Source organism: Lissotriton helveticus, chromosome 7, assembly GCF_964261635.1.
Source record: "Lissotriton helveticus chromosome 7, aLisHel1.1, whole genome shotgun sequence".
Lineage (NCBI taxonomy): Eukaryota > Metazoa > Chordata > Amphibia > Caudata > Salamandridae > Lissotriton > Lissotriton helveticus.
Genome location: NC_136068.1, coordinates 1,052,950,439 through 1,052,962,556, shown reverse-complemented (window position 1 = coordinate 1,052,962,556; position 12,118 = coordinate 1,052,950,439). Strand labels below are relative to the sequence as shown.

General features: G+C 50.1%; 1 protein-coding gene across 4 annotated transcripts in view; it reads left to right on the top strand.

Annotated features, from left to right (window-relative positions):
- Positions 1-12,118, top strand: part of DNAH17 (dynein axonemal heavy chain 17) — a 12,633,448-nt gene that overhangs the window by 7,924,876 nt on the left and 4,696,454 nt on the right. The gene's annotated exons all lie outside the window — the stretch shown is intronic.

Genomic DNA, 12,118 nt, shown 5'->3' with positions numbered 1-12,118 from the left:
GCAGCCCCTCCGCGCCCTGGTATACAGAAACATTGAAAGATCTGAAAAATGTTTGTAAAAGGGCAGAAACACAATGGAGAAGAGGCTACGAAGAACAGAATAGACTACTCTGGAGGCTGACAATAACCCGATATAAGAAAGAGATTGCCACAGCCAAAGCAGAATACTTTGCTGCTATTATCCTAAAAAGCTCTAACAAATCACGTGATATCTTTAAAATTGTAAAAGATCTGTCCCACCCTGCTTGCACCAACAGCAATATCAAACCTTCACAGGAATTATGTGATGTTTGGCCTCCTTCTTTCAGGAAAACATTTCCAAACTTATAGAAAGCATGGAGGATGCCCTCCCCTCCATAGTGCAGCACCAAAGAAGCATGGAGAATGGAAAGAAGAATGAAGAAATGGATGAACACCTAATACCAGGGGCTATCCTGGATAAATTTGATACCCCCGCAGAACAAGAGTTCGTGCAATTAGCCCTCAATGTAACATCTGGATCCCCATTGGATCCTCTACCCCATAAAATAGTAAAAGAATTTGGGGCTGAATTCTTTCCTGTACTCCGCCAGCTATGTGTCCACATGCATTGTGCCGAGAGAGTGGAAACAGGCAGTTGTCACACCCCTGCTAAAGAAATCTAATCTGGACCCCAATTGCCATAAGAACTACCGACCTATTTCACTCCTGCCGTACCCAGTTAAGATCATGGAACGGCTGGTCAGTAGATCTTTGTCCCTCTTCCTGGAAACAAATAACATCCTTGAAGAGGAGCAATTTGGGTTCAGACCAGCCCATGGAACCGAGTCAGCATTACTGATGGTCCTGGATGACCTAAGAATGAGGGCGGACAGGGGAGAGTCAGCAATTCTGATTCTGCTTGACCTGTGCGCCGCATTCGACACGGTGAGCCACGACATCCTGCTGACTAGGTTGAAAACCTTTGGAGTAGAGGGTACGGCACTTGATTGGCTCCGCTCTTACCTGTCAGATAGATGGCAGGCAGTGGCATTGCCCCCGTATCAGTCTGAGTTTGCTATGGTCCCACATGGGGTCCCTCAGGGGTCTGCGATCAGCCCAATCCTTTTTAACGTCTATATGCAGCCCCTGATGGCCATCATCAAGGCTCACGGCATTAGCGTGATCAACTATGCGGATGACACGCAGCTGATGCTTTTCCTTGATGGTGCCCATGCAGAATCTCTTGAGACCTTCCACACCTGCATAATGAAAATGGCAACCTGGCTAAAAAGAAATTCACTACAGTTTAACAGCAGCAAAACTGAGATAATGCAATGCAAAGTGGGAAGAATAGCCAGAAACCTGCCTGTTGGCTTTTGGCCTCTATACTCATGTGAGCCATTGGCACCGGTGAAAACGGTGCGGAATTTGGGGGTCAGTCTCAATGACAACTTGAGTCTGGAAACCAACGTCAACAGACAGGTGAGCAGCTGCTTCGCCTTAATGCGGGGCCTTCGAAAGCTGCTGCCCTTACTTCCAGCACACACCAGAGCAACCGTGGTCAGAAGTACCATCCTCAGCCGCCTGGATTACTGCAACGCTCTGTTACTAGAATCTCCTGCCTATCTGATTTCCAGACTCCAGAGCATCCAGGCGGCAGCTGCAAAGATGGTGCTTTCTCAAGGACGTCGGTCCTCCACCTCCCTTGCTCTAGCTGAGTTACACTGGCTGCCCGTTCATCAGAGGATCCGGTTCAAATCCCTGTGCACCGTCTTCAAGGCAGCACATGGTTTGGGTCCTAAGCCCCTTCAGGCCAAATTCAAGTGGTATGAACCCACACGGACCCTCCGTTCCTCATCCTCTAATCTCCTTAGCATACCTAGGATTAGGAAAGCTACTCATGGTGGCAGAGCTTTTAGCATAGCTGCAGCTCATCTCTGGAATAGTCTTCCCTTGGCAATTAGGAAAACCAACGAACTGATGCTTTTCCGCAAAAGGATAAAGACTTGGCTTTTCCCCAAAATCACACTTCCCTAGAGCTTTTTCCACTCACATACCCTTTGCTGTTCAGTTTCTTTAGTTGCACTTTTACAGCGCCAGGATGCCCGTAGGGTTGCAGCGCGCTTTAGAAATGACATAAATAAATAAATAAATAAATATGGTAAAAAGATCTTCTCATCCCTTAGTCTGGGACTGCTGTCTTCCAACACCGCGTGCCTCTTGGGCTGTTACACCCACTCTATGTGGGATACGGTTGCGGAAGTGCTGCCAGAGTGTCCGTTGGAGGTACGGGCCAAACTCGGCCAAGCCCTTGTGGAGGGCCGGGATGCAGCCAAATATTCCATCCGGTGTGGGATGGATACCACCGACTCGCTAGGTAGAGCGATGGCAACGACGGTGGCGGTCAGACGCCACGCCTGGCTGAGGTCCTCCAACTTTTCAGCAGATGTCCAGAACACGTTGATGGACATGCCGTTTGATGGCCGTCGCCTCTTTGGCGACAAAGCAGACCATGCGCTTGAGCGCTTTAAGGACTCCAGGGCTACGGCCAAGTCCTTGGGCCTCTCGGCCCCGCGCCAGCAATCGGCTGCTTATCACTCCTTTCGTGGCCACGGAAGGGGTGTACCCACACGTGCTGCCAGCCACGCTCCGCAGGGTAATACCCAATGCGGTGACGGCCGTGAGAATCGCCATCCTGTCGGTAGGGGTCAACGGCGAGGTCAGTCCACACCTTCCCCCGCAGCATCCGCCTCAAAACCCTCCTAGTCTGTGCTTTCAGGCCCATGTGACGCCAGTGGGGGGCAGGGTTCGCCATCACCTCCTCCACTGGCGCACTGTCATATCGGTCAGGTGGGTGCTGCAGATCGTCCGAAGGGGCTATTCCCTCCCCTTCGAGGCGACTCCTCCAGCCATGCCACCGCAGAACCACCGTGTATCGGGGGATCATTTGCGACTTCTGCAGGAGGAAGTTACGGCCCTCTTGGCCAAGGGGGCCATCGAGCGCGTTCCTGGGCCAGAAGTAGGGTGTGGTTGCTACTCCCACTACTTTCTGGTACCCAAGAAGGGCAAAGGGGTCCTACGCCCTATCTTGGACCTAAGGAACGTCAACGGCTTCTTCCGGAAGGAGAATTTCAAAATGCTGACACTGGCTCAGGTCCTAGCTGCCCTGGACCCAGGAGACTGGATGGTAGCGTTGGACTTGCAGGACGCTTATTTCCACATCCCCGTCCTGCCGGCCCACCGGCGCTACCTGCGGTTCACGGTTGGCCACGAGCACTTTCAGTTTACCGTGCTCCCCTTCGGCCTTACCAGCGCCCCACGGGTGTTCACAAAGGTGATGGCGGTGGTCGCAGCTTATCTGTGCAGGTTAGGGGTTTCAGTCTTCCCCTACCTCGACGACTGGTTGTTGAATGCGGGCTCGCCTCAGACAGTCGTCAGCCACCTCCAGACTACGGCAGATCTCCTGCACCAGCTGGGGTTCTCCATCAATGTGCCAAAGTCACACCTGTGTCCCTCTGAGAAGCTTCTCTTCATCAGAGCGGTTCTCGACTCGGCGCGGTTTCGGGTTTATCCACCCGAACAGCGGGTCCAGGATATTCAGGCTCTGATTCCCATCTTTCAGCCGTTATCCCGGGTCTCGGTCAGGTTGACGATGCGGCTTCTGGGGCTGATGGCCTCCTGCATCCTACTGGTGCATCACGCCAAGTGGCGGATGCGGGCTCTGAAGTGGGACATGAAGTTTCAGTGGGCCCAGCATCAGGGCAACCTGTCCGACCATGTCCTGATCTCGAAGGGCACTGCGAGACAGCTGCAGTGGTGGCTCACGGACCGCGATTGGGTCAGCGGCAGATCCCTCTCCCTTCCCCAACCGGAGCACGTAGTTGTGACGGACGCGTCCCTCCAGGGCTGGGGAGGCCACATGGGAGAGGCGGAGATCAGAGGCCTCTGGTCTCCGGCGGAGGCCCGGCTCCACATCAACCTGTTGGAGTTACGGGCGATTCGTCTAGCACTGAAGGCATTCCTCCCCTCTGTCTGGGGGAATGTAGTGCAGGTGTTCACGTACAACACCACCGCCATGTGGTACTGCAACAAACAGGGCGGGGTGGGGTCATGGACCCTTTGCCAGGAGGCTCTTCGCCTCTGGCAGTGGCTGGAACGCCAGGGCGTGACCCTAGTGGCTCAACACCTGGCAGGTTCTCTGAACGCCAGAGCGGACGAGCTCAGCCGTCGGTGCATGATGGATCATGAGTGGCGTCTGAACTCGGACGTGGTGCAAGGCCTCTTTCAGCGATGGGGAGAGCCTTGGTTAGATCTATTCGCCACCGAATAGAACGCGCAATGTAATCAGTTCTGCGCGTTGGAATTTCCAAGGCGGCACTCGCTCGGAGACGCTTTTCGTCGCGAGTGGAATTGCGGTCTACTGTACACCTTTCCGCCTATACCACTTCTGCCCAGAGTGCTGAAGAAGATCAAACACGACCGGGCCCAAGTCATCCTTGTGGCTCCGGACTGGGCACGAAGGTACTGGTATCCAGAGCTACTCAGTATGTCAGTCGATCCCCCGGTTCGTCTGCCTCTTCAGGAGGACCTTCTGTCACAGCAGCAGGGGACAGTCCTCCACCCGAACCTGTCCAGTCTCCACCTCCATGCTTGGAGATTGAGCTGCGACAGTTGAGGCCATTTGACTTGCCTCCTGAAGTCTGTAATGTCATTCTGGCAGCCAGGCGTCCCTCCACAAAAACGGTATACGCCTGCAGGTGGAACAGATTTGTGGCATGGTGCACAGCAAAGGCTGTGGATCCTCTTGCTGCCCCTCTCTCTGAGGTTCTTCTCTTCCTTCTTTCTCTTGCCCAGCAGGGCTCTGCTCTGGGCACTATCAAGGGCTATCACAACACAAAATACCTGGGGGTCAAAAAATATATAAGTCAATCAGAAAGGATCTCAACACCAATACTACACCAATAACACCCGTGAGAACATTGTGCATGTTAAAGGTGCCGGCCAAATCAAGGCTCAAGAGCATATGGAGAAAATGATTCCCATCAGAAGCCACACTGTACCGCCCTCTTTCTCATCATTTGGGTTCTCCTTACCCAGGAGGCAATAACGGCTGGTCAGATGTAACCGTAGCCGATAAATGTGACAAGTGGGAGGTATGTTGTGCAAAAAATTAAAGAGGCTCCTGAATAAAGCAGTGTATAGTGATAATAGTGAAAAGTGAAAGGTAGTCGTAAAATTAGGTGAATTGGGTAGAGAAACAGAATTTATTAGTATCTCCCAATCCCTAAGGTTAAAAAGCAAGTGTAAGTGCGGGTTTGAAATAATAACCGTACTTAATAGTGGTCAACATGTTTCTGCATGTAAATAGAACAAAGTTTCCAATGCATTCGTCAGGACCTTTGATGGTTAACACTACTGCTTGTAATAAAATATGAAAAAATATCACCTGAAAGTCCCAGGTGTGTACTCAACCGTATACTGTTATTGCGTTGCATCAGACGGTATTGGATCCAAACAGAAAGACAAAGACACAAAAACAACAAGAAACATGAATGAATCATATTCTCAGGGTTTTTTTGCAATACAAACCCCGTGTGATGGAAACCCATTCACAACTATTCGAACATAACGTTCCAAATGACACTCACCCATAAGTGTTGGTTGAGAGGCTTCACCCCACCTGGCTGCAGCTCAGGTTGAAGGAGCACCGCTCTAAAAACAATATTATTTTGCTTTTAGATTTGATAAAACACCAATGTGAAAGAAATTAGAAAAAAAGGTTTAGGCAGAGGTCAAGTATGGTTTTTTGTTACTCCATCGCTATTTTCCGTGGGTGCCCCACTATCACGATCCCCCAGCACTCGTACCAGAGTGGAATATTCCGCTGGAATGACCATCCAGGCGGAATCAGATGGCAAATTGCAAATGCAGGGAGCGAGTACGCTTTCAAAGGTTAACACAGCTCTTTAGAGCGCGTGTAGCTTCTGATCTTTCAAACGCGTGTTGTTGGCTTAGCTTAATGCGCGTTTGAAAAGTAAGGCGCGCTGACTCTATTGCGCAAAAATAACCATACAGGCGAAATCAGATGGCAAATTGCAAATGCAGGGAGCAAGTGCGCTCTCAAAGGTTAGCACAGCTCTTTAGAGCGCGTATAGCTTCAGATCTTTTAGACGCGTTTTGTTGACTTTGCTGGAAGCGCGTTTGAAATGTAAGGCGCGCTGACAAGTCAAAGCGGGACACCCGCCGCAATAAACGGAGCGAGGCAGTTACCGCTCTCTAGCATACGCGAGTTTGGAAACAAGCAGGCATACGCGAGTTTGTAAACAAGCAGGCGAGGCGGCCGCTTACCTTTCCGTCGGCGTCTCCGGGCAGTCGTCTGTACTGTCTGGGGGGGCACCGACGATCGGAAAGAACAGATGTTTGTATCTTCGGATCACGTGATTAGAAAGCAGTCACGTGATGCCGGGCATGCTGGAACTAGTAGTTCCAACTGCGTTTTCAGCAAAATTCATGTATATTTTTTAATAAATACATATCTAGATGTGCAGAAGTACATTGTAGTATTACTCAGATACATGACTAGGCCCTCCGATTAAAGAGGATATTTGCAAGTGATCTTAAATAGAATTGATTTATTGAGCCAGGGACTTAAAATACATTGTATGTTAACTCAGATAAATCACCAAGCCATCTAATTGAAGAAGATATTTGCAAGGAATTTTAAATAAATTTTATTTATTGAGCCAAGAGAACTGTAGAAAGGTCTGGAATAGAACTAAAGTCTATCTAATGGTGTAGGATTCATTAAAAGTGGTACTGATAGTCATTACGAGGATTAGAGGGAACTCCAGGGTATTGGCTCGTTCAAACCCTCCTTATCGCAGTTCAATCGGTAGACCCATTTTTGTTCTATTTTGAACAGGAAACGACTGATGTCAGTGCAGGACTCCGGAATGTGAGGTTGTTCCAGGACTATCCAACAAAAATCATCCGGGCCATGCCCTTTCTCCAGGAAGTGTGCCGTGAGACGGATGGCTTGCTTACGGCAACGCACAGTACTTTTGTGCTCTTGTATGCGTGTCCTTATCTTCCTAGTCGTCATCCCGACATATCGTAATGGGCACGGACATGTTATCTGGTAGATTAAGTTACTGCTGTTGCAGTTTGTAAATCTCTTTTGTGTCCAAGGGCGATTTGTCCCTATGTCCACCACAGTTGATTTACAAGTTTGGGGGCAGACTGTACATGATCCACAAGGGTGGTGTCCGACCACAGGGGGTAGGTCTCACAGTGTGCCAACTTGTCTGGGTTCCTTGTTTCGTGGGCGTGTATGAATTAGCTGATCTTTTATATTTTGTCCTCTCTTGAAGGCAAAGATTGGTAAGGCTATGTCGTCCCCGCCGGTTTTCAGGATAGACCAGTGTTTCTTTATGATCCGTTGCACTTGGTTAGATCGACAGTTGAATGTGTTGACAAAGGCAATGCGGTTGGTCTTCTCTTTGGGAGGATGTATCTCCAGGAGGGACTCCCTGTTATTATTGGAAGCCCTCTTCTTAGACTGGCGGATAATCTTCTTTGGATAACTTTTTGCAATCAGTTGACATTCCAGATTTTGTGAATGGGTCTTGAAGGCTTCCTTACTGGAACAGTTCCTTTGGACTCTGAGGAATTGCCCGAAGGGCAGGTTGTCCCTCAGAGCCCGTGGGTGGCAGCTATCATATCGCAAGAGCGCGTTTCTTGCCATAGGCTTCCGATAGAGCTCTGATTCGATTCCAGTTGGAGTTGCATGTAACCTCAGGTCCAGGAAAGCCAAAGATGTTCGACTATACTCGATGGTGAATTTGAGATAAACGTTCTTACTATTCAACCATCCGTGGAAAGACACGAGATCTTCTTCTGTCCCTCGCCACACCACCAGGATATCGTCGATGTAACGTTTCCATACGTGTAGTGATGTCATATAGGGGTTGGCAGGTGTCAGGACTACTTGTTGTTCAAAATTATGGACGTAAAGATTCGCCAGGCTCGGCGCGAAAACGCTGCCCATGCTGGTCCCGGACACCTGCAGGTAAATGGTGTCCTCAAAGCGAAAATAGTTCTCCTTCATCGCAATTTCTGCTAAATGCATAATGAAACGTATTGGAGTGATAGACTGGTGGTCACTCTGCTCCAGCAAAGCACCTACCACCTCCAATGTCTCAGTCTGCGGAATTGACGTATATAGGGACTCTACGTCGAATGATACAAGGATGTCCCTTTCAATATCAAATTCTACCGTTGGCAAGAGTCTCAGGACATCTTTTATCAAGGGCTACCTTTCTGCCCTTTCAGCCTTTCCGAGGCTGCCTGATCAACCTTCTTTGTTCAAGTCTCCTATTGTAAATAGATTTCTAAAGGGCATCACTCACACATTCCCTCCTGTTCCGTTTGTGATGCCTCAGTGGGACTTGAACCTGGTTCTTACCTTTCTGATGTGCGCTCCCTTTGAGCCACTTCACAATTGTCCTCTACGCCTTCTAACTCTGAAGACTGCTTTCCTGGTTGCCATCACCTCTGCCAGGAGAGTGAGTGAGCTCCAGGCCCTTTCTTGTACTCCACCTTTCCTTTCTGTCCATCCGGACAAAGTGGTGCTGCGTACTAAGCCTTCTTTCCTGTCCAAGGTTGTCACAGCCTTCCACATCGGGCAGTCCATCACCTTGCCAACCTTCTTTCCGCCACCGCATCCCTCTAAAGAGGAAGAGCGGCTCCACCGTCTGGACCCAAAACGTGCGCTCTCATTCTACTTGGATCGCACACGCCAGTTCCGGGTGGATGACCAACTCTTTGTTGGTTACGTGGGCGCTAAGAAGGGGAAAGCGGTGCACAAGAGGACCATCTCCTGGTGGATCATCTTGTGCATACAGGCATGCTACACCTTGGCTAGAAAGGAGCCCCCTGTTGGATTACGGGCTCATTCCACCCGAGCCACGGCGACTACAACTGCCCAGGGCCGGGGTGTGACCTTACAGGATATCTGCCAGGCAGCTACGTTGGCATCGCTACACACGTTTGCAAGACACTACTGCCTGGACAGTCAAGTCCGGAGGGATGGCTTCTTTGGCCGTTCCGTCCTCCAGGACTTTCTGGTGTGATTATTGGTTCGCAGACCCACCACCGGGGTTGGTATTGCTGGGGTATCTATTCTAAGGTAAGGAATCTAATACTAACGTGTCTCTTTCAGATGCACAAGTTACTACTTGTGTAACGATATATCTGTAAGAGACATTAGTTAGTATTAGATTCCTTACCGACCCACCCATCCTCCCCGTTCTGCGAACCAATATCTAGGGTTAGGGTTACCCCCTTTCAGGGCCCTAGTTTCAATGGCACCAGTGTTGGTTTTTAACATGGCTCTGCGTTTCTGGCGCGGAAAAGCTGTGTCTAAGAACTGACGTCAGCACGCGGAGGCGGCGTCTAAGTACTCCGACGACGTCATCACGGTGCCCACGACGCCGACAACGGACGCGGAGCCGCAGACGACGCCTACCGACGCGCAAGGGTACTGCTACGCAAACATTTTCGGATCCAGTCTGACGCCTGTGGATATTCTAAGGTGAGGAATCTAATACTAACTAATGTCTCTTACAGATATATCATTACACAAGTAGTAACTTGTGCATTTTAACAGTTGAGCAGTCTGACAAGCCGTGGCTTATGTATTTATTTATTAATTTAGTTTCTAAATAACATAAAATTGCATTTATTTAATGTACTTTTAATGATTGACTGTACAAGATCATAGCAAGATAGTATTACAATTCTAATTTAAGATTTTTCATTTTTTCAACTATTACATATAAAGGCACAGCAAACCTAGACCTACTGCTTTACCATTGCTTTTATGTAATGTTTCACAGGTTAAAAACGGAGAGCCGGTGAATGTGATATAATGCGTAAGTAAGATGTTTGCTACTAGAGATGTTGTGCCATATCCTAGCAAATGAATGATCGATGCACTCCCAGTGATATCTGGTGCTTGTATAATCCAATTTCACTGCCACGCACCGTGCACTTTTAGCCTCTCTGCTGTACACAAGGCAGTTAGGACCAGTGGGACGCTCATAACCGCAGTGGCTCACAGAGTGATTGCTTCTGTGAAAGACATTGGCTGCTCATGGGTGAAACACTTTGAGTGACTTTAAATGTAAAGGTCACTAGACACCATAGGTATGCTCACTGGGGACACGTACTGTAAGTGGTCCGCTTAAGGCCAGCTTGGTTATCGTTTCTTGCATGCAGCCATCACCACTCCGCCTGAAAGCAAAGTACTGCCATACAAGGCATTGTGCAGAAATCACAATCAAAATCACCACATATCTGGGGGCGTGGCTTGATCGTGCACCGAAATGGCCGCTTGCTAACGCGGCTCCGCTGGTCGAGCGCATTTATCTGCCATTATTCGACGCCCACGCACTATATACTGGGCGAAACACATGTTGTAAGGTGCGGGGACTGAAGCTGCACACATCGGTGCCATCCCGACGTCTCTACTGAGCGGGAGTCAATCGATCCTGCAATGGGCAGCTTGAGCCCAGAGTGCGGCCTGCGCGATTGGGCACCGCCTGGACCTTGCGTGGCAGATCACCCGGGCCGCGAGGCACCGACCCCTGTGGAGAAGAGCGGGGGGGCTCCCACTCTGGCCGCGCTACCTGACGACTGCCCTATAAAGAGGGACGAGACGCCTGGGGGCTACTTGACGGACCCCAGAGGAGAGAGAGAGCAGAATCATTTGGCCTGCGCCCCGGAACATGTGAGACGAGCCAGTGGTGTACGGATTGGGAGACCGCGTGACAGCCGAGACCTGGTGAGCCGGCTGGCGGAGACAGCCGCGGTGGAGGGATCTGTGCACCGGGGCCCTAACGCGTACAGACTGAAAAGAGGGTGCATAGTGAGAGTCACCCTGCCCACATAGAATCTGCTGGGATAGATCGGCGCGGAAGGCTGCCATTTTGTGAGCCGCTGGCGGCCGTGTGGGTCCACTAGGATCTCGTGTGCTGTTGAGAGCGGTGTGAACACGGGCGCAGGCTGCTGGCTAACAGTTGCAGATATACTGGGAAAGCACATGTTGGTACCTATCGGCGGCCATAAGGTAGGCGGCTGTGGGCCTGCAGAAAGACGGGCATTGAGCTGGCCTTGGATTGTTGCTGGATGGAAGACCCATGTTGGGACACCGAACTAAGTTCCCCTTGGTGAGTAACTGTTGGGATCAGTGCATGCCACCCTAAAAGCGCGAGGCCTGCCGCGACTGCTCCGGATTGTAGCACTGACCTGCGAGGGTGCCGCACTGCCCTGCTGCCCTCTAACCGGCGGGACCACGCCTTGGAGATAGATCGCAGCTTGGGAGCGTTGTAGTAGATAGTCCTCCAAAAATAGGGATAACTAGCTGCCGAGTGGATGATGGTGTTGCGGCTGTAGTGTAGACTGGTATTTCCGATGCTAGAGGACCAGGGAAGCTAGGGACGCATACTACGCCCCACACTGGTGCCAAGAAACTGCTTGCAAGCCCAACCGGCTTGACAGGAGGTGCCCGAGGTCTGAGGAGGAATTTGTGGTGCACTGCCTTCATTGGCCAATGAAAAGAGGGGCACCCTGAAAACACGAATATAGGGCAGACTAGCAGGGGAATCAAGAACAGTTAGGTACAAAAACAATCTGCCCAAACTGATAGAAATAAAGGCTCTACTAGAATCCTGAATTTATATCATCAGTAATAAGCTCACTAGACCAGCAAAAATCAGAACATCCAAAACAAATAAATATTGGAAAAAAGTTACATGTTTATTCCATTTTTACATATATAAATTAGAACAGAGCAAAATTTACATTAACATAATACATAATCGACTCATTCAACCCAAATCCCACGCGTCCCTTCAATCAATCGTATCCAATTCCCACATACTCACACATCCTTCATTCATCCAAATCACATCACACTTGAGTTGCCAGTTGTTAATGATGTATCCAGTCCCGCGGAGTCTCAAGCAGAGATCGAGACTAGATGGCAAGATGGCGGGACAGGCTTGAGGCGCCAACGCGCCTGTACGGCCGGTTCTAGGGCCACACCTTCATCAGGGCACAAAGTGGAAGGGAGGGGGACAATAGCAACGATCTGCAAC